The 19,035-nt window shown below is 38.5% G+C and overlaps 1 protein-coding gene across 15 annotated transcripts in view; it reads right to left on the minus strand.

Moving 5' to 3' along the window:
• Positions 1 to 19,035, minus strand: part of ROBO2 (roundabout guidance receptor 2) — a 470,469-nt gene that overhangs the window by 294,129 nt on the left and 157,305 nt on the right. The window lies entirely within an intron of this gene.

Raw genomic sequence — 19,035 nt, forward strand, 5'->3', positions numbered from 1 at the left:
AGTCATGAACAGGTCATCTGCTTGGTGGCACTCTTACTGATGCAATATTAGTTTCCACGACAGAGCTGCTGTATGCGTTACAAAAGTTAGTGAATGTAACCATAACAGTTTTTCAAGATATATATTTTTCCAGCTAAAGACAGACCGTACAAAATTGAAGCAGTGAAAATTACCACGTAGGCAGCCTCGAGGCATTATATTTCAGTAGGGCTGAGATGAAGCCAGTCAGAGAAATGGTATTTTACTGAATAACAGTAAACTCTTTGCAAATCTTACTCATATACAAGATTAAGTCTGAAATGTGTTCTTTGGCATCAGAACAACCTCAAGGAGCTGCTACAGTTTATAGGGTTTCCTATAGATGAGGTAATACGTACTTTTACTTATTACGTTTTTTCTGTGTGGTTGCCAAGTCCCAAAAAGAAGTATTTTCGCGGTTTCTACTTAAGCTATGTTGCTGCAGAGGCTAAAACAAGTCTGATGATCCAGTTCCCTTTACTCGTTATTTGAGAAAACAGACAGCTTTGTGATGGTGTACTTCTTTCTTCTGCCAAGGATCCTTCTGAAAAAAGAACACCTTCAGAGCGTTTCAAAGATTCAAAAAAATCTTTTGAAATCTGAAATGCAAAGATTTCGGGAAAAATCTTTGTCATTAGGACTCGGGCGCCTTTTTATACATCAGACTTTCCATTTCTTCACACAGGAAATGATAAAGTAATTCCAACTTAGAGAAGGAAGACAGTAAAAGAAGCCTCTCCACAGCAGCCTCCTAAACATGACCCAGACAGACTTTGTCTAAGGACAGGAGGGTAGTTCACCTTACAGCCTTTGCCCTCTCTTCTGGGTGTGAAGATAGCTTCAGATACTTTAATTGTACTTTTGGTCTGTCAGTAGGATCTGAACTGAATTACTGGCTTAGCTCACACTTCAAAAAATACGTTGAATTAACTGAAGTTTTTCCTCGTACTTCACTGGGACTCTTAGAGGATTCTCAGTTTCTTCCTTAATCTAGCCCATTTTCACATCATCTTAGATAACAAGCATGGCCTGGCTAGACAAGAAGATCTTGAATACTATGCTGAAGTACATAGCACAACCAACATTGCTCCATTGGAAGGAATATCACATAGATATAATGCCAATAAGCAAAGAAATGTAAAAAAAAAAAAAAAAAAGTACCAAAAAGTGATAGAGAAAATGAAAATAAATAAAAGTAATCACCCAGAAAGAAAAAAGTATGTTGCTGTCCTCTTTAATTTTTTGTTTCCATGTAGAAGGAGAGGGTTGTCTGCGTTCAGCTCCTAGCAGCCAGCTGTCCACATCCCAAACCCCACCAATACAGCTGCCGCTAATTGGCACCCTCGGCAGTCGCAGCACACAAGTTGCTGACTGAATGGCCTGTTGAGTTTGCAAAATGAACTGACCTCTTTTTCACCCCGAGGAAGTGTCCTGCGGGTCAGGGTGGAAGCAGGATGTGGAGAGGCTTGCTCAGCTGCTCTCTCCGTCATCACAAAGCACAGTTGCCTTCATCCCCATCTCTGTGAAAGGTGGCTTTTGCCTTCCTGTCACTGGGATTCAGTGCAGGGTCTAAGTATGACCCATGCTGCTACTCAGTGCCAGCTTTGGCATTTTTTTATAGTGCAGCATAAAGTTTATAAGAGAGCCCTGATCTGGAGAGCTCACCGACACATAACTTTGTATTACCTTACATTATACAGGCAGTTTTCCAGTACTTCAAAAGAGAGCTCTCCTCTGAGAAAAGTTCTCTATCACTTTTAATTGTCAAATTGGTCCAACTCTCCCGGTTACGTATTTTCTTGACAGAGAACACTGAATTTTTGGACATTTTACAATTCCATGTCATAGAAGCCTATTTAATTTTGAAGCAATGTATTTACATTACAACTACATTCCTCAACATAGTAGGGGAAACCAGAAAGCAATTAAAACCACAGGAAATCGTAATTTACCTTTGTTATCTGGGGTGTTTTTAGAACCTTATTGATGAACAAATGGATGAATATTTCTTTTTATTATATTAGAAGAATGTTTTTAAACACTACTTTTCATTAACAATCCAGTATACCTTTATTCTTTTGATCAAACACTTGGTGCTAAGGAAACACTGCCACCAGCTCCGGGAAAAGCTTCAGAGATACTATCAAATCATAAAGAGATAAAATAATACAATTATGTGAAGTGCTTCGAGACAAGAGGCTGGTGATTTTATTTCTGACCTATAAATGATCTTCAAAGCAAAAAATCTACAGCAGATCATGTTTATGTGATATTTAACACACCCAGTAGCCTTCCCGAATTTCAAGACCAACTGTTCTGTTTCTTTCAAATGATGCATAAATGGAGTTTAATCGCTCTCATTTAAGAGTGATTCAGCGCAAATGGCATCAAGGATGACAAGGGACTATCATAAACGGTTTGACCCAGCAAACATCCCACAGGCTGTTCCGCTGTCCAGCAAAGCCATAAGCGAAGACAGCTAAGACACAATGAAAGAAAATGTCCAAAGACCCAGATGGCACAGCTGTAAAAATACATTCTTGACACCAGCACCTGGATTTCGCAAGCACCAGCTGCCACTCCACGTGTGGCTGTAAGTGCTGGCTCTGGAGCAGTCAGAGGCAGAGGTCAAACATAAGTCCCTTTGCCACTCAAAAGAGTGATGCCAAAGTTAAGCGTGGAGTAACAGATTTCCACAAAAAGAGTGCTGTCCAGCTTATTAACATTGGGTATATAAATTCACCTACTCGCTTGCAAACCCAAGATCCTATTTTTGCAGAGTAAGACTCTTCATTTCCAAGAGCAAGTACCATTAAAAAAAAAAAAAAAAAGAAAACAAATTACACTTACAAGTTTTGTATGTGGTTTCAAAGCAGGAAGGCACATCCTCTAGCTTCTTAAATAAATGACAATATTGTACTGGTTTTGCCTGCCTATACCCAGCCATCTGCGAGCAGGTAGGCTAGTGATCCCTTCTCGATCTGAAAAATACACCTTATCCCAAGTCTTGTGACTTTCACCGAAGTCACAAAGGAAAATGTATGGAAGAGAGGGAGGATCACACATGACATGACTGAACAGGTGACAGGCCACGCCAGAGTGCTGCTTAACAGCAGAACTGTGTTAGGCAAAGCCAAAGAGAAGTAAACCAAAGATTTAGTCTTTTTGGCATGATCAAACTTCATCGTTTTTTTATATGTAAAAACACACGCACAATCCAGATATCTAGGTGTACATTTCTACCTGTTATGCATAAAAGATAGCAGCAAACTTATCAGACAAAATATTTGCAGACCTTAAAAGTTGTAAATTAGGCTCATTCTTTTTAAAGAAGGGAAATACTGGGACACCCTCAACACTGAGTTCAGAAGATTTTCAGTTTTACCTCACCACCTCTGGTTTTCCTCTCAGTTATATTCCAAAATTTACCAGCACCTTTCTTTATGTGTGAAAAAGGGACCAAATGAGGTGACAGAAAACAGAAGGAAAATACACAGATGTTTATAATCTGATAGATATTACAAATAACTCTTTCAAAATTCTTTAGAGAAAAATAGAAAAATGCTGATTCAATCCTTAGATCATGTTCCATATTGGAAATTACACTAGCACTCCAAGAGGAAATGATTGTAAATTGAATTTAACTTCAGTTTGACACTTTGCATTATTATAGTGTTGCTCCAGAGGAATTTTGCCTCAAAAAAAAAAAAATCACACAACAGAAATTAAAAATCCAGCAGGGGCCACAGCTGTTACTGGGAAAGTTCAGGCTCCTGGAGATTTCACTCTACTCTCACTACAACACTACATTTTTTTTGTGACTGTACCTATGTCTACTGAAACTATATCCCATTTAAAAATCAAACTGAAAAAAGAAATTTGAAGACCATGTCAACTGGAGTTAACTGATAGACTTCAAAAGGCTGGTGTCCTGTTGTGCAGACTAAAATATCTGCAGCTTCCAGCAGATCATCTCATTCCAGTACAATCACTTATATAATGTTCAGAAATTGGATGAATACTTCAGTGGATCCTATCTTCTCAGTTGACTACATTTATTCCTTCTTGAAATATATGCATTATTACTCTCCAGCTCTGGGCAATTATGGGATAAATTTAATCTGTTGAAAAACCAGCGTGACCTTTAAGGAGGAGAAGTATCAGAAGCTCAAGGCAGGTTTGGGTTCTGAAAATGGACAAATAAGAGAGGCAAACAAGCCTTCTTATACAGAAGAAGAAAAGACCTCTTACTTTTTATTTCAGGGAATTTATGATCCCTTTTAGTCTCTGAAATTCTCAGTTTTATAAAAACTCAGTAAAGCTTATTTCCTATGAGACTCAAGACTCCCTAGTTGATTGGTATATTTATTAGTTGCTCATGAAATTTAGTAACATCAGGATACTATTACATAAGTGCCCTCATATTAAATATATTCTTATTGAGGTTTTTTATTGTCATATGTAAATCATTGTCACGCCAGAAAAACAGTTGAAAATTGGCTTAAGCTAGAAACAGTTCTTCATTAGGACTTGCAGAAAACGGTACTTTTTAAAAGGGCAGAATAGTCTTTTGATTTCTACTCAGGAACATAAGAATCAACGATCACGTGGCAGAACTTCACAAGCCAGTGATTTCATATGGTATATAGTATAAAAGAGACAGTAAGACTTTTACTAAATTATATACATATGGCCCATATTTATGAGTTGTTCATCCTGATGCATTTATAAGGGTATAACGCCAAGCTAGCATAAGTAAGATAGTAGCACTACTCTTCTTTCTGGCAACGTTAGGAATTTAATGAGAAAGGCAGCAAAAGACATTAACATTTGAGGTGTTATGAAAACCTCTCTGTGATTTTTTTTATCCCCTAACTTTGGTTCTAATGTAGAAAACACTCCCAAAAGTTGTTAATCAACACCTGTTCATGGCAAAAAAGGCCATGAACACATTAGAGGTGCTATCCCTTTTATCAGTCAGATCTCTTAGTCCACAGAGTCTAACCTGGAAAGATTCCCTGTGTAGAGAAGTGAATGTAGAGGCACCAGTGTAACTTTAGCTTCTCTGCTGCAAATGCCAAGAAGATGCTACTTTATGTCAACATGTTCTGTGTTTATGCTGTTAGGAGAGAGCTGTAACCTAAAAACTTCTTTCATGCTAAAACCAATCGGTTTGTCTTGTCAAATATTTGCCTGTTCAGACCCTTTCCCTTTGTTTCCCATCCCTTTATTGAAAGAGAAAATTTGTGGTCTGATTTGTAGATCAATAAAGTTACACAACTGGAATTAAGAAGCAACAGCAGTAAATGGAACTGTGGGGGGAAAAAAAAGAAAAAAAAGAAAAAAAAGGAGAAGAGGAGAAAAGGATACCTGTCACTAGAATTGTTATCCCTAAAGAATTAAAAATTTCAGCACTTGGAGAAAAGAAAACGAGCAAATTGTTGGGCAGTAGTGTCTGATAACTGCATCTGGTTAGTCTGCCTGCTTCACCTAGAGGGAAACCTCATTTGAATGAGAACATTGCAATTTTTTACACAGCTTTCTTAGCATCTAAACCAGTCTTCAGTTATTCAGTGCACTCTTTCCAGTACTACTGAAGATTCACTATGTAGCTTTGTAATCTCTGCTAATAAACATCTATCCTTTTGCATCCTACGCGGAAAAAGGAGGCAATCAGAAAGCACTTACTCACTGAAGCCAAACACTGCTGCTTTTTGAGTAACTCAATACACACAAAACAGTTCTTTCCACAGTGTCCAAACATGAACTAACATTTATCTAGATGCTTCCAACTCCAAATGCTCTGGATGCTTCATTGGACAAATTGTAGGAGCAACCGTGCCAAGCTTTAAAGCCTACATCATTTCCTTGCCATGCTAATAAAATCTTTTTTATTGTGCAATTCCTTTACTTCATGCAAGTTGTTTCCACTATGAAGCAGTCAGTTGCATAGGGAATTTTTCTGGAACCTGCTGCTCCACAAGCATTTAAGGGCACTCTTCCCCTTCTCCTATAATCCCTTTACAATGGCATGCTTACCTTTGGAGTAAAGCAGGACTTTTTTGTGCTTCTCTTCATATCTGTTTGTACCCTATGATAGCATTATAATGGCTTACCAAGTAAGGGATACAACACTTGAGCAGCAGAGCTAATGGTCTATTGATTTTGTGTTGCACAAACACTGGGTTTTAAGCTTCTCACAAGATTTCTTTAGAAGTTCAAGATCATAAGAGAAACATGGTTGGAAGGGGAAGGAAGCATCCTTCACTTCAACAGCTGAAAATGTTGGAAAAACTGACACCCACAAACACATAGTCCTGACCTGATGAAAATAATTTAAAAACCCTTAATTTATTTTATATGCTTATACTATAACGACTGCAACACCACTGCTTCAACTATTAATATCATAAAATCCTTAGTTCTTGCATTAACCTGCTGATGTCCATAGAAGGCTTTCTGCTAACTCAGATATGCTCTCTTCTGATCAAAGGAAAATGTATTTCCTCTTCTATTTCTCTGGCCCTTTCTTCTCAGAATCCTTGTTCTTTTGAAGATCTGGCCTCAGCCAGCTGCTGGTGCTGTATACTCACAGAGAAAATAAGCAGAGAGAGAAAAAAAGAGGGAGTGAGGGGAGAGGAAGAGGAAGGCATCCCCTTTACACTTTTTCCCTTCAGGAAAGTAATTTTCCTCTTGCCCCTAATTCTAATTGCAGAACACTAAGGATGCACCTAATCTGCCTTTCTGTTGCTAAAAGAATGAGATGATTACAGAAGTGTGGCTGAAATGAACAGTGATGAATTACCATTTTGTCAAAAAGGGTTAGGATGTCCAGAACCAACTACTTCTTTCACAAGGAAGGAGAAAAAAAAAGACAAAAATCATTCCATCAGCGGAGGTGTTTTTTTTTCTTCCCTTCAAATGAAAGACCCAGGCAAACAAGACATATTCTGTGTCATGGTTTGTCACTCATGACCAGCAGCTGGCAATTAAAAAAACCTTATGGCTTTAAACCTGCTTCCCTGTAAAGAAGAATGACAACATTCGCCCCAATGAGCTGCAGACCTGAAACAATCAGACACAGCCTTGAGAGGTGGGTGAGTAAATGAACACACAGTAGCTGAAAATGAACATTTGTCAAAAAAAAAAAAAAAGATCTCAGGTTTGTTTGGGCTTTATACTAATTTTTAATTAAGGTTCCTGTTGTGACAGTCATCTATTATTTTGCTGTTTTTCATGCTACTTCTGACTGACTCATGTTTAGGCCCCACAGATCTTTCCTTATGTAGGAAAACAAGCAAGAAACAAAAAGCAAGCAACAAAAACACTTCCATGAGTCTCCAGCCATGGGCTAATTTGCTCTTAGAGGAGAAAGAGACTGTCTCTCAAGGCTGAGCAGCACAACCATCTGCTCAGGTTGTGAGTGACGAGCTAACTGAGCTCAGCAGCAGGCAGCCATACGGTTATTTAACTCTGCCTTGACCACCAGCAGGAGGTCCAGCACACTACAAAGGTTCAAAGGTAACAGGAGGACTAACACCTGGACCAGGCAGTCAGCTGGAAACATTTCCACTTGAGAAGGGCAGAGAAAGGAGGGTTTAGAAACTAGATATCTCTGAAGGAGGAAACTGCATTTGAGCAAGTCCCTCCTGCCTTACCCCATCTCCCAGCCATACAGCATTTTTCCTTTGGCTGGCATTCACTTCAGAGAGCGAGGGAGCCGTGCCACAGAGGGAAAAGGGAGATCGTATAGCAGCCAAGGGCAGATCAAGTGGATATTTACCAGGGATCCTCAATTAGAAAAGCTGCTTGAACACCTGACCCAGATGACCTCTGTAGGATAGGCCAGCAGGCAGGTACACATCAAGGTGATGAATGCACATGGTACTTGCCTGCTGTGAAAATGCTCCCAAAACAGATCTTTCTCAAAAGGTCACAAACTTACTTCTTCCATAACTCCCATTAAGTGAGTTATCAAAACGTTCCCAGGCACAGCAGAGTAAGATGATAAGCAGTACAGCAAGCAGTGAAAGCAAAAAGCAGCCACTAACGAGCACTAGACTCTAATATACAGTTAGGCAAGCAAGCCTCATGGCAAGTACAGAAGCCTGTCAATTAATACCTAAACAGCAATAACAGCTATAAATTCGAACTAGCACATTCCAATCAAACCTGTCATTATCTTGAACCCTTCAAGCCCCATGTTGGGCTCCAAAAAGTACTGTCATGGTTTAACCCCAGCTAGCAACTAAGCACCATCCAGCTGCTCGCTCACTCCCCCTGGTTGGGATGAGGGAGAGAATCAGAAGGGTAAAAGTAAGAAAACTCATGGGTTGAGATAAAGACAGTTTAATAGGGAAAGGAAAAGCCACGCACACAAGCAGAGCAAAGCAAGGAATTCATTCACTACTCCCCATAAGCAGGGAGGTGTTCAGCCATCTCCAGGAAAGCAGGGCTCCATCACGTCTAATGGTTACTTGGGAAGACAAACACCATCGCTCCGAATGTCTCCTCCTTCCTTCTTCTTCCCCCAGCTTTATACGCTGAGCATGACGTCATATGGTATGGAATATCCCTTTGGTCAGTTGGGGTCAGCTGTCCCAGCTGTGTCCCCTCCCGACTTCTTGTGCACCCCCCGCCTACTCGCTGGTGGGGTGAGGTGAGGAACAGCAAAGGCCTTGACTCTGTGTAAGCACTGCTCAGCAATAACAAAAACATCCCTGTATTATCAAGGCTGTTTTCAGCACAAATCCAAAACATAGCCCCGTACTAGCTACTCTGAAGAAAATTAACTCTATTCCAGCCACAACCAGTACACCATCTCTTACTAGTGTATGACTCCCAAGCCAGGTGTAGGCTATCATCAGTTCTACAGCAAATGATTTGCTGAGCCAAGTACGCTTCTAAGTATTCATGTTACTAAACCAGACAATGAAGAAATATTCCTGTGTCACAGAAGGAGAAACACTGCAGAATGTCAGAGAATTAATCCACTTCCCTCCCAAAAGGCCAACAAATCTGTCTGAAAACTATTTTTAAATTTTCTGTGAAAATGCTGATAAGAATATTTATAGTTTGTTTTTAAATAATAAACCTCTCTGACCACAACAAAACCCAAGAGATAAGTTAAAGAAATAGTCATAATACTTTAAACAGAATGTTTGTCATCCAAAATTGTCTGACTAGATGAAATGGCTAATCAAATCATCTCCAGAGACGTTAATGGGTAACTCACCTGGTTTACATTAAGCTGTTCTTAAGTATTTTGATGATCAGCAGCATAATGCTATGCAATCTGCCTGATGTGTTTTCTCAACCCACATAAAAGTGCAGTTGTTCCTTCAGCTGCTCTGCTTAGATATCATATCCCCAGTCATTTGAGATGATATTGTCATAGTCCGTGATATAGTAAATCTGGCCTTAGTAGGGTTGATACTGCATCTGCAATGCTCTGTATATGTCGCTTTAACTATAGGCTGGAGGAAGCATCATCTCTTCTAGTTACCTGCATAAACTTGGCACAAACCCCTTATCATGTGCTGTAATAAATTCAGTAGAATTTATGCTCAGCCTTGGTTCAAATCAAAAAGGCACTGCAAAATAATCTAGCTTAACAGAGATGAGTATTAATGAACACTGAACCATAACCCCACTTACTATGTCTTATTAAGCCTTTCCTCATTCTACCAAGACTGTCAGTGGAAGTGCCACCACCTGCCAGGGTGACATTATAGGGGCTTGAAAAGCTATGGTAAGACTACTTGTTTCTTCCAGGTCACCTGAAAGTAATTCTGAAGTGGAGAAGGATACATGCGATCTGACACGTCTAAGAACAGGAAAAGATGCTAAATTAAATGCCAAACTTAATTAAAGGATTCTGCTTCTTAAGGAATTTGTGTTAATTTCTTAGACAAGATTTTTTTTTTCTAATAGTAAACTAATGAGAAATAAAGTTAACCATGATGAATGAATGTTACAACAAATATTGAAAGAGGAGACTTCTAATTTATATCAATACCAAGCATCCACAGAGTTTTCAGTTCAGGCAATGCCCAGGCCTCAAGATCCTGACTTGGTAAATAGAAACCTTTTTTCTCCCATTGGATTGAAGAGGTTGATGGAATATTTGATTAGATGTCCCTTTGGGAGGTTTGGGGGTTTTTTTGGGGTTTTTTTTTGTTTTTGTTTTTTGTTTTTTTTTTTTAATGTTTGCCTAAGTTGTAGCATTTCCACTATTACTGTATCTTACACACTTTTCTGGTGAACATTTAGGGAATGCCATCATCAGACTGCACTTCACAAAGGCTGCCGATCCCACTGCCATCCAACCACTGAGCCACTGAGGTGCATTTGCTTATTACTTTGAAGAGCCAGTAATCATCACATAGACGTAGATCTTCAGAGATTTAAGCTAAGTGAGTCAGTGTGTTAATTACATGCTAAGGGAGTACACACAAGAAATGGAAAGTAGTAGTTTATTGCTTTCCCAAGTTTCTCAGGTAATTAGAGCAGCTTCTGGAGATACATGGCACTGTACCAGAATCTATCATCACAATGGGCTTCACTGTAAAATGCACAGAATTAATTTTTTAATGAAAATCCTCTACTGAGAGTCAGAGCCAAATTCACCTGATAAATGTCACTGAGCAACGTCATTACTGGCTCATCAACACAGGGTGTTTAAAGCAGATGGTAGAGCAATGCATCTTCAGCACTACAGCCTGTTAATATCAGCCACCTCCCATAAAAAAATTAAAATTGGCCCCCTGTCAGTCAAACATGACAGTACTTTGGATTTCTCCCTCATGATATTCTTTAGCCTTGAGGCAGATATGACAGGCGCCTTATTAAATTCCAAAAATAAAATGTAGCACAAGAAGGCAGTGCATTCCAATGAGACAGCAGACTTCTTAAAATGCAACATGCATAAAACTTACTTCATTTCGTTTTAGCTATCATCAGTTTCATCTTTTAAAAAACCCAAATAGCAACTTTAGAAATGTGGTGTTTGTTGTATATAAATTAAAACATGTCATGCCTTATATTTCAAAGCCGTTAAAAGTCTTTATAGGCGTTGCACAGATATTTTGGTTATTTTTATGAAAATAAAAGCTGGGATTTCTATTCACTGTTCTATGTTCGGTGCTTGTGTTGTATTATTATTGATCCCAATCTGCACAGAAGACATGGAAGCTAATTATACTGTTCTACAGGAGCATCACTAAGTCAGGAAGATTTTTGTATAAGCATGGGGACTGGTCTATACATATCATGTTCTCCAACTATACAAAACAGGAAAACAAAGCTAATCTCATTTAAGAATCTTCCAAATTGAACGGGAAGACTGTTGAGAAAGCACAGTTAAAGCACTCACAGGTAAAGTCACCATTTAATATTTTACTTTCAAATTTAAGTGCACCCTGTAATATATGCAAATTAGGATATGGGTTAGGATTATCAAGGCATATTAGGGCACCTTCCACTGAACCACACTACAATTCAGACCTTTAAAGCACATAGGTTACTTTGAAATTCTCTAACATAAGGTGGAATCCTGGCTGCCATAAAATCAATCAGATTTCACCTTCAAGGTCAACAAAAATCAGCATTTTCCTTATAGTCTTGTATATATTTCTTAAATAACACATGAGACTCTAAGGATCGCTCCTACCATCTCCGGTACAAGGTATACTGCCTGAATGCTCATAATAAATATATGAGCAGTGGGACAATTCCACCGGAAATTTAGCATGTTTTCAAGTAGCTCAAGTCATGTATTTCTTGAAATGTTTGTAGGATTCAGGCTAAAGCTGTATACAGCTGGGCCATCCTCACTTGGGAGATTTTTTTTTTCCTTCCCAGGGCTTATTAAAGTTTAGTACATTCCTCTGTGAATATCCAGAGAAAGATCATACATGCCTAACTAAATCTTCTGCACCATCGTTTTCTGTATCTCAATATTCCACATCCTTCAAACTCAAAAAAAAGCATGATATTCATGCCAAAGTCACATCTTGCTTCCTTCTTCAAAACTGTGAACAAATAGATGCCTGTAGTGAACATGGTCTCTGTTCTAGTTTGTGCCACGCTTGATTTTTAAAGTCAAGTGAGGTTTAGATGGTCATGAACTTACTGGCAAGAGACTCTCTGTTCATTCCCAGGCTTTTGTATGTATTGTACAAACAGCTTCTTCATGTCTGCAACACACTATACTCCCCTTTTTCTGCTGCTTTGCCTCCTAGACATTAACTCCTATAGCTTTGCAAAATACACGCCAAAATCTTCTTTCACTTTTGAAATAAAACGGGATTGATTTAAAACAAATGCTTTCATTTTGACAACACATTTGCACAAACAAACTGTCTCAATGTTGATGTGGCAAAAGCAGAGCAAGACAACTGAGTTCTGCACTTCTCAGGAACTGCCCCCAAAACGTCAGCAATCACAACTCTTGCCAACACGCTCTGAAAATGAAACAGCAATGGGTTCATCTTTTTCAGTGCAAGTCTTTTATGTCGGCTCTCCGTGTACAGTAGTTGGTTTCAAATGCTGAATGTGCCCTCATCTGAATCCTATTTTAGGAACTGTAACCAAAGTGTTACATGATGTATAGGATGACATTTTCTATTGCCAAAAGCATGCTCTAGAAGCAAAACAGAGCAGGAGGAGGAGGAAAGGGAATCTATTCCCACAAGGCCTAAATGTTGTTATCTGTAACTGCCAAACACATGACATCTTGCTGCCACTTCAAAGCATTTCTTTAGTTCCTTGTATGATGTTACTTTTATTTTTTCCTGAAGCAAATGCCACTTCTTCCAAATTCTACTTAATCTGTGTATGTTCACCACCCTGAGCGGCTGTACCAATGGCAAACCATAAGGCAATACATACCCCATCACACACACATATATATATATTTACATATATATATATATTTATACACACACATACAGCCCCGCCCCCCCATAGAATCACAGAAAAATTTCTGTTGTAAGGCCTTCTGGAGGTGACCTGGTGAGACCCTCTTCTCAAAGCAGGGATAACTTCAAAGTAGGAGTCATTTTGCTCATGATCTTTTCCAGATGGGTTTTGACTACCCCAGGAATGGAGATTCCACCACCCCTCCAGGCATCAGTGCCCATGCCACAAATCACGACTCTCACCATGAAGGATTTTTTCCCTTATCTAGCTGAAACGTTCCTTGCTGCAACCTGTGGCCATTGCCTCCAGCCCTGTTGCTGCACACTTCTCTGCAGTCATCCACCAGGCAGTCAAAGACAACAATTAGATTCCGCCTTAGTCTTCTCCTCTCGAGAATGAGCTGCAGTGGGTAATAATTATCTCCCCCTCAGCCTGCTCACTATATTCTTGCTCTGTAGCTTAGTGTGTGCTTAGGCTTCGCTGAAACAGGCCAAAACACTGAAACAGAGGATCAAAAAAGAACTTAAATGAAAAGGCTTATGTTTAAAATATTAAGTAAAACAACTCTACAAATTACTCCACAGTGTAAGACAGGACTTTGTAAAATATCTGTGTTTATCATAAGATCTGCTAATAAAGGAAGGTAGCTTAGTGGCATGTGAAGGCTTTAGATTAATACAACTGCACTTAAAAACATATAGTTAAAACCTGCATTCAAATCACAGCAAATACGCAATCCAAATGTACAGTATCTTCCCAACACTACTTTTGCTTGGCTATTAACATCTATATGAGGGCCAAAAGAACCCTTAGATAAAAATTAGATATGGTTCATTTTTTCCATATTCAAACATGAATGATACCATAGTTGTCTGATGAGGCTAAAGAGTAGTTTGAAGGACTTATCCAACTGATCAGGTTGAAGCATCATCTGCAAAGGAATTTGGGGGATCTGACTGATCTAAAATACACTGGTTTATTGGTATCTAGTACTGTAAGCTGAAAAGTCACCTATAGTTGCTTTGCAACTATAGCAAGTCTCCCAGTGCCAAGGCAACAATGACTTGTCATTTGGGAGCCGTAATAATACAGCTTTCCTCCAGGAAATCATTCATATTCCTTTGTACTCCATATATCTTTTGAGCTGTCCCTTGAACAAGACTTCTGCAATTCTGTTTTGCCTTCATAACATTTTGGTTTTCAGTAACTTTAAAGATTCTTGTTTGTTTCTCAGCATTAAAGTATCTGGTTTTAATTAGCTGTCACACCAGCATTGTCTTTGCATGCTTTTATGTACTCACATCACACTACATATGAGCTTTTTTTTTTTTTAACATAGATAATGATAAGTGGGATGGATTTGTCTAATGGGAAAAAAGAAAGGCACAAGTCTGACATAAATTGTCACAGAAATCATTTGACATTCACCCTTTTCAGAGGAAAAGGACAAAAGCTAAAATCATTAGTCTCCTGTATGTGTGAGTACAAGCAAAAGAACATTTTAAATGTAAAGATACGTTGTTACTGAGGGAGTGAAATACTAATGAGATGTGTAACTTAAGTGTGAAACTAGCAGTACCGAAAGCTCTTAAACCTCTGACTGGACTCAAAACTACAACTATCATCATCCTGAACAGACAGATGTGTGAGCTCAGAGATCAAGCTGGGAAGAGTTTCTCATTTTCTTCTTCTCCTCAATTGCCTAAAATATTTTAAAATAACACACAAGCTGCATGTAAAATTTGCCTGCTTGATCTTTTTTAAAATATAAGGAAAATCCTATTGTAGAACCTGATGTCTTGTATCTATGTTGATGGGACCTTATCGTTCATACCCATGTTCATGGCCACCAGGTAGAGGAAGAGTCAGAAATCCCCATTTCATAGAGAAAGGCGCAGAGAAGAGGATTTATCCCAAATTCATGTCAAAGCTAAGAACTGAAATTAGACCTCTTGAAAATACTCTAGTATCTTAACCTCAGGATCCTTATTCTTCTCTAAATGGATTCTCCAGCTATTAAACATTACAGCAGCTAACTGGATTACCACATCAGCAATCAATCACATTTATAGGGTATTAAATTTACTTGGAAACTTGATGGCTGACTTCAATCTAGAGGAACAAGATCAAATTAAAATTCCTACTACATTGTGTGGAGCACTGTATTTTGTTTTTTGTAGTCAGAAATTGGCAAATTGCATTTGATTTCTTGTTTTGACATGTTACTTGGCATATTAATAACCTAGAAACATTATGCTGCTTAAAGTCATGATCTCATTTTCCTGAAATTTATCTTGAAGCACCTTTTGAGAAGAAAATAGGGTATTCTTTTCACTTACTAATTTTGATACTTGTTTTTTTCTTACTTGAGTGGAATTTACTACAATAATTCACCAGACCAAAACCACTATGAGTAACACAACCTTTCCCCAAAAATACAACAGTTACCATTCCTATTTCTTATTCCAATTTGTAATCTCAAATGCCACCATGGGTTAATATTGCAGTTCAGTTTCATAACTGACAAGGGTTACACATAATCAGCTACAAGCTTGTTTAAGATGAGGGGGCCAATATTTCAATTGCACATCGAAAGCAAATATGAATAAGTAATGAGCAATGAAGCAGAAGGGCATAATGGGGAGCCACCACCATTTGGAACACCAGGCATTTGGATTGAACAACGTGATGTTTGATATCTGCTCAGTAAAATCCAACAGCTGGTAAGACCAAGTCCTGTGCCCACAGAGTTTTCAGCAGTAAAAGTGAAAGCTGCCCTGACCTCCAGAAAAACCGCTGTAGTAGATTCAGCACACCACTGGGAGCATCCCTTCCAACCCTCCACTATCATCTGCTCAGATGGGTCCCTGAGAAAAGGTTGTGCCCTTGCAGAAGACTCTTCAGCCAAGTGATCTTGGACGTTGGACATGTTTCCACTGAATGTATCAGTCTGTATCAACTCACCAGTGTTAATCACCAGTTACTGAAGACATTGTAATAGGCTATATGAAAACAGCAGCTATACTAAACTATCTTTCAAGAGCAGGATTTAAGTACCTAAGCAGCTTGCGCTAGCAATGCTAAGTTTTACCATACCATAAAATACTTTCATTTTCACTGAAGGACAAAACAAAGATTTCACCTTCAACAGCAACTGCTGCGTGTGTTTCTGAATCAATTAGTTTTTTCTTGTTATTGTTGTTAAAGATGCATCATGCAAAACAGATAAAATTTTCAACCATGGGAAAAAATGTAATGTCTAAGAAGTTTAAATCTTCAAACAGGCCATTACACCTTGCCTGAGACAGAAAGGGTAGGACAACACGAGTAGATGGACAATGCACAAGTGAACACCCACAGAGCCTTTTTCCTGAAATGGTCAAAATACTGAAGGGACACAAGCTGAAGAACCTGTGAGACTATTAAAAGTTGTAGCCTATGCTTCCACTGTTCAGTTTTTGCTGGTGAGCACAGAAGTCAGTGGGGCCCTCAGCTGCACTGTGGTTACGCCCAGAAGGCACAAGAAGCTCTCGGTCCTTATGGCACCTCTATCATCAGGCAAAGTGTTCCGTTGTACTGGAAGTACTAAGGGGAAGAAAATCTCCTTGCATCTTTCAGCTACTGTTTCCAGCCCTGGATAAGGACATGCTGTAGCCCTTCCTTTTTTATTTCCACTAAAGAATAAGGCAACTACTTTGAAAGAAATCTCATCCTTCTAACTATTAAATATCAACATAATTTTACACGAAACATGTGTCCCGATGAACTAGTAAAACAAACACATAAAAAAGGTTTCCAACAATGTAGATGTGTATAATAAATAAATTTTTAAAAAAACAAACAAACAACCTAACAGCTTTAAAATATTCCCACCCTCTTAAATAATGTTAGTACTCACCACACAGTCACTCAGGGGCACCTGAACTAATCTGAAACCACAGAACTGAACAGTGTCTACCTGTAATCACACAACATTATCTCCTTGTTTCCCAGGAGTGCTTTATGTCATATAAAATGCTTGTTAAAACCTCATTGTAAGCTTTGAGAAAATACTAGCGTTATATCAGTAGGTACTCCTTTAGTGCTGCAGAAAAAAATGTTCCTTCATATTTCTTTTATGAAATACAGAAGTTGATGCTTTCACCAATCTTAGTTTCATCAATTAAGTTTAATCAATCAATAACGTAATTCTTGTAGAACAGAACTGCAAGAAGTGTTTTGCTTTATTGCTGTTTTTTTTCTTTGATTCTAAAACAAACCTGCACATACTTATTGAATGGATACAATGGCATTTTTCAACTACCAAACCAAGAAAAAATAAAAAATTGGTATTTTTTTTAATAACTTACAACAAGGTCTCGTAAGATGTAAGCATCTGTCTCCAAAGATACGCAACCTTTACTGTTAAAATCTCTGAACAAGACTTTAACAAGATGAAACATCTAAAAACTGTGATGACCGTGTTGTTTATACCAATGCTGATATCACACACCTAAATACTTGGATAGCCTGTTCAAACCATTCTCAAACACCCTACAGTTTACAAGTTATGCTCAGCGTTGCCATGAATTGAGTCTTTACCATATTATGAGCAAGTTGTCCACTGACTGTGCATCTTTTGAAATAAATTCACGACATTTAATCCCAGGAAGGATGCTTCATGGGCAAAGCACTCAGGTAGGTCACCATAAAAACTAGAGAGAGATATAAAGATAAAAAGATAGCAACAAAATTAATTTAAAATATAATATTAAAACAACACACATCCTATCTGTTTCCATGTCGCATCATGTCATATTCTTCTTGGAAGAAACAAGTTTTTAACTGGCAAGATAAACTCTGTGTATGTGCATTGTTCATTTCAAGCAAAGCTCTTAAGAAAAATGCTTCCAATATATTTAGTCCAACTGACTCATCTACTATACGCCTTTTAGTCATGTACACATTATGTTATCCTGCAGTAATTGTTCGAGCAAGAAGGATCTCACTGCCAGCAAACTAATACAAAGGGTCCTTTTCTACATTACTACTTAGGATATCAGACTGCTTTCTACCAGGGTCCTAATTTCACTTCATTTTATCATGAGCAACCCCAGGGGTTCCCAAGATGGTAACACTAACAGAGCCCCTGAGGGTAGAAAGAGAATGAGAGGGTCAGGTTTGATTTCAGCTGGCAACATTAGCTGTTGCTTCCCAATGAATTCTGACATGGTACCCAAATGAAGGATGAATGCTTTTCAAAGTAAGCACAGACAAAGCAATATTAAATATTTAATTTCCAGAGGCAAAGGGCAAAGTCCCAGAGCTCTAGGGAAGCTAATGGACCTCAAGCTGGATAAGCTGATTTTAAGTAGTAAATACCCATGCAGAATCTACAGCAAACTCAAAGGTTTTATTAAGGGGGGGGGAAAAAAGATACTTTAAGAAATTCTATCCACATACAGATATTTGAGATTACATGAAATTAACAAACATGAAAACCAGTCCTAATTCTCCGCTGGCACAATCCTCCTTTAGTCTGTCAAGTCAGGGTGGATTAGCAGTTAGCACTAAGCTTATAGGAGTAATTTCAGCACACTCTGGAACATTATGCTATTGCCTTTCGTTTCAAATAGGAGTAAAGCTTTTACATATACTTCACAATTTTACAAAACCCAGAGACAGCCAGTTAGTTTTATTCAAAAGCCTGCACAGGAATAGCAAAAGGAGGACTTCAGTTCTCCATCTTTATCAGTGAATTTCCCTCGGGATTGGTGGCAGTTCCCCTGTTTTTCTCCCATTTAATCTTCACACGCACAGAGGAAGATCTTTATTTTCTCCTTTTTGTTGTCAGCTTTGGAATTTTAACTCATATTTGAAAGGTTTCGTCAGGTCGCATCTCTGAATGAAACTGGAGGTTCAGAGTATCTGTATGGGTGACCTGACAGTGAATGGGAGGCAAGCTCTGTGATGCAAGAGGACTGGTAGAAACTCTCCTGTAAGAAGTACAGTAGAAATTCTGAGAAGAATAAAACCAAACTTTGTTTAGATGCACTTTCCATAAACAAAATTGTAAGAGCAAACGGAATACTTTCAGCCAATGCTACATTGTCATCT

Source organism: Nipponia nippon, unplaced genomic scaffold (genome assembly GCF_047370975.1).
Source record: "Nipponia nippon isolate SJK-2023a ecotype South Korea unplaced genomic scaffold, ASM4737097v1 scaffold_2, whole genome shotgun sequence".
In the NCBI taxonomy this organism is placed as follows: Eukaryota; Metazoa; Chordata; class Aves; order Pelecaniformes; family Threskiornithidae; genus Nipponia; species Nipponia nippon.